This window comes from Pseudophryne corroboree, chromosome 10, assembly GCF_028390025.1.
Source record: "Pseudophryne corroboree isolate aPseCor3 chromosome 10, aPseCor3.hap2, whole genome shotgun sequence".
NCBI lineage: Eukaryota > Metazoa > Chordata > Amphibia > Anura > Myobatrachidae > Pseudophryne > Pseudophryne corroboree.
Window position 1 is genome coordinate 92,800,916 of NC_086453.1, and position 5,133 is coordinate 92,806,048.

Here is a 5,133-nt window from a genome sequence, read left to right on the forward strand (position 1 = left end):
CCCCAATCCTCCCCACAATTATAACTAACTAAGTTCTAATATAAAACAACAGACTCGGAGAGGACGCCAGCCACGTCCTCTCCCTATCAATCTCAATGCACGTGTGAAAATGGCGGCGACGCGCGGCTCCTTATATAGAATCCGAGTCTCGCGAGAATCCGACAGCGGGATGATGACGTTCGGGCGCGCTCGGGTTAACCGAGCAAGGCGGGAGGATCCGAGTCGCTCGGACCCGTGTAAAAAAAAGGTGGAGTTCGGGCGCGTCGGATTCCGAGGATCTGAACCCGCTCATCACTACTATCTAGTACTGGTGCCTCTTTCACATTATACCACACAGTATGAGCCAAAATTCACATTATAGCACCCGGTATGAGCCGAAATTTACATTATAGCACCCGGTATGAGCCGAAATTTACATTATATGCCCCCAATAGTGCAGTGCCAGATCCACAATTGCCCCCACAGTGCCAGGTATACAAATGCCCCCACAGTGCCAGGTATACAAATGCCCCCACAGTGCCAGGTATACAAATGCCCCTACAGTGCCAGATCCACAAATGCCCCCACAGTGCCAGATCCACAAATGCCCCCACAGTGCCAGATCCACAAATGCCCCCACAGTGCCAGGTATACAAATGCCCCCACAGTGCCAGATCCACAATTGCCCCCACAGTGTCAGATCCACAATTGCCCCCACAGTGTCAGGTAATACCTGACACTGTGGGGGCAATTGTGGATCTGACACTGTGGGGGCAATTGTATACCTGACAGGTATACAAATGCCCCCACAGTGCCAGGTAAACAATTGCCCCCACAGTGCCAGGTATGCAAATGCCCCACAGTGCCAGCCAATTGCCCCCACAGTGCCAGGTATACAATTGCCCCCACAGCAGCCAGTGCTGCAGCTGCTTACCGCTGCTGCACTGCTGCTGCTGCTGCTCCTCCTCCGGGCTCCGGCTGTGAGGGACGGGTGAGTCAGGAGAGGAGAGCGCCCGCCAGCGCGGCTGTGTATGGCGCTGCGGCGTATAGCGGACTTCGTTCAAACCAGCCGCCGGTTCGTGAGCCAATCAGAGCTCGCGGACTGCCGGCTTCTGATTGGCTGCCGGTCCGCGAGCTCTGATTGGCTCACAAACCGGCGGCTGGTTTGAAGTCCACTATACGCCGCCAGACATAGCGGCGCAGGCGCGCTCTCCTCCCCTGACAGCTGAGACGCGCTGCCGCCGGACTGAGCGGCAGCGTGTCTCAGTGAGCGCTGGACCGGCCCACATGGCCATAGGCCCTTCTGGCATTTGCCAGAAGTGCCAGATGGCCAGTCCGGCCCTGCCTGCAACACTCCGATTAAATGCAACATTGTTGTCTATCTTTCTTAACCACTCCCAGTTGCCCTTCAGTAACTCCCCTTGTGTTTTTGCTGCCGTATGTCTAAATCTGATCTGTGACTCTGTACAAACATTAGAGATGAGCGGGTTCGGTTCCTCGGAATCCGAACCCGCCCGAACTTCAGCTTTTTTTACACGGATCCGAGCGACTCGGATCTTCCCGCCTTGCTCGGTTAACCCGAGCGCGCCCGAACGTCATCATGACGCTGTCGGATTCTCGCGAGGCTCGGATTCTATCGCGAGACTCGGATTCTATATAAGGAGCCGCGCGTCGCCGCCATTTTCACACGTGCATTGAGATTGATAGGGAGAGGACGTGGCTGGCGTCCTCTCCATTTACATTAGAAGAGAGAGAGTGAGATTGAGACAGAGACACTTGATTTACTGGAGTTTAGGAGTACTAGAGAGTGCAGAGTTTACTAGTGACTGACCACTGACCAGTGACCACCAGTGCAGTTTTATTTAATATAATCCGTTCTCTGCCTGAAAAAAACGATACACAGTGACTCAGTCACATACCATATCTGTGCTCAGCCCAGTGTGCTGCATCATCTATGTATAATATCTGACTGTGCTCACACAGCTTAATTGTGGGGGAGACTGGGGAGCAGTTATAGGTTATAGCAGGAGCCAGGAGTACATACATATTATTAAAATTAAACAGTGCACACTTTTGCTGCAGGAGTGCCACTGCCAGTGTGACTGACCAGTGACCTGACCACACTGACCACCAGTATAGTATACTATATTGTGATTGCCTGAAAAAGTTAAACACTCGTCGTGTGACTTGTGTGGTGTTTTTTTATTCTATAAAAAACTCATTCTGCTGACAGACAGTGTCCAGCAGGTCCGTCATTATATAATATATACCTGTCCGGCTGCAGTAGTGATATATATATATTTTTTATATCATTATTTATCATCCAGTCGCAGCAGACACAGTACGGTAGTTCACGGCTGTAGCTACCTCTGTGTCGGCACTCGGCAGTCCATCCATAATTGTATACCACCTACCCGTGGTTTTTTTTTTCTTTCTTCTTTATACATACTACATCTCATTATCATCAAGTCTATATTAGCAGCAGACACAGTACAGTACGGTAGTCCACGGCTGTAGCTACCTCTGTGTCGGCACTCGGCAGTCCATCCATAATTGTATACCACCTACCCGTGTTTTTTTTTCTTCTTTATACATACTACATCTCATTATCATCCAGTCTATATTAGCAGCAGACACAGTACAGTACGGTAGTCCACGGCTGTAGCTACCTCTGTGTCGGCACTCGGCAGTCCATCCATAATTGTATACCACCTACCCGTGGTTTTTTTTTCTTTCTTCTTTATACATACTACATCTCATTATCAACCAGTCTATATTAGCAGCAGACACAGTACAGTACGGTAGTCCACGGCTGTAGCTACCTCTGTGTCGGCACTCGGCAGTCCGTCCATAATTGTATACCACCTACCCGTGTTTTTCTTTTCTTTCTTCTTTATACATACTACATCTCATTATCATCCAGTCTATATTAGCAGCAGACACAGTACAGTACGGTAGTCCACGGCTGTAGCTACCTCTGTGTCGGCACTCGGCAGTCCATCCATAATTGTATACCACCTACCCGTGTTTTTTTTTTTCTTCTTTATACATACTACATCTCATTATCATCCAGTCTATATTAGCAGCAGACACAGTACAGTACGGTAGTCCACGGCTGTAGCTACCTCTGTGTCGGCACTCGGCAGTCCATCCATAATTGTATACCACCTACCCGTGGTTTTTTTTTCTTTCTTCTTTATACATACTACATCTCATTATCAACCAGTCTATATTAGCAGCAGACACAGTACAGTACGGTAGTCCACGGCTGTAGCTACCTCTGTGTCGGCACTCGGCAGTCCGTCCATAATTGTATACCACCTACCCGTGTTTTTCTTTTCTTTCTTCTTTATACATACTACATCTCATTATCATCCAGTCTATATTAGCAGCAGACACAGTACAGTACGGTAGTCCACGGCTGTAGCTACCTCTGTGTCGGCACTCGGCAGTCCGTCCATAATTGTATACCACCTACCCGTGGTTTTTTTTTCTTTCTTCTTTATACATACTACATCTCATTATCATCCAGTCTATATTAGCAGCAGACACAGTACAGTACGGTAGTCCACGGCTGTAGCTACCTCTGTGTCGGCACTCGGCAGTCCATCCATAATTGTATACCACCTACCCGTGGTTTTTTTTTCTTTCTTCTTTATACATACTACATCTCATTATCATCCAGTCTATATTAGCAGCAGACACAGTACAGTACGGTAGTCCACGGCTGTAGCTACCTCTGTGTCGGCACTCGGCAGTCCATCCATAATTGTATACCACCTACCCGTGGTTTTTTTTCTTTCTTCTTTATACATACTACATCTCATTATCAACCAGTCTATATTAGCAGCAGACACAGTACAGTACGGTAGTCCACGGCTGTAGCTACCTCTGTGTCGGCACTCGGCAGTCCGTCCATAATTGTATACCACCTACCCGTGGTTTTTTTTTCTTTCTTCTTTATACATACTACATCTCATTATCATCCAGTCTATATTAGCAGCAGACACAGTACAGTACGGTAGTCCACGGCTGTAGCTACCTCTGTGTTGGCACTCGGCAGTCCATCCATAATTGTATACCACCTACCCGTGGTTTTTTTTTCTTTCTTCTTTATACATACTACATCTCATTATCATCCAGTCTATATTAGCAGCAGACACAGTACAGTACGGTAGTCCACGGCTGTAGCTACCTCTGTGTCGGCACTCGGCAGTCCATCCATAATTGTATACCACCTACCCGTGGTTTTTTTTTCTTTCTTCTTTATACATACTACATCTCATTATCAACCAGTCTATATTAGCAGCAGACACAGTACAGTACGGTAGTCCACGGCTGTAGCTACCTCTGTGTCGGCACTCGGCAGTCCGTCCATAATTGTGTACCACCTACCCGTGTTTTTTTTTTCTTTCTTCTTTATACATACTACATCTCATTATCATCCAGTCTATATTAGCAGCAGACACAGTACAGTACGGTAGTCCACGGCTGTAGCTACCTCTGTGTCGGCACTCGGCAGTCCGTCCATAATTGTATACCACCTACCAGTGGTTTTTTTTTTCTTTCTTCTTTATACATACTACATCTCATTATCATCCAGTCTATATTAGCAGCAGACACAGTACAGTACGGTAGTCCACGGCTGTAGCTACCTCTGTGTCGGCACTCGGCAGTCAGTCCATAATTGTATACCACCTACCCGTGGTTTTTTTTTTCTTTCTTCTTTATACATACTACATCTCATTATCATCCAGTCTATATTAGCAGCAGACACAGTACAGTATGGTAGTCCACGGCTGTAGCTACCTCTGTGTCGGCACTCGGCAGTCCATCCATAATTGTATACCACCTACCCGTGGTTTTTTTTTCTTTCTTCTTTATACATACTACATCTCATTATCAACCAGTCTATATTAGCAGCAGACACAGTACAGTACGGTAGTCCACGGCTGTAGCTACCTCTGTGTCGGCACTCGGCAGTCCGTCCATAATTGTATACCACCTACCCGTGGTTTTTTTTTCTTTCTTCTTTATACATACTACATCTCATTATCATCCAGTCTATATTAGCAGCAGACACAGTACAGTACGGTAGTCCACGGCTGTAGCTACCTCTGTGTCGGCACTCGGCAGTCCATCCATAATTGTATA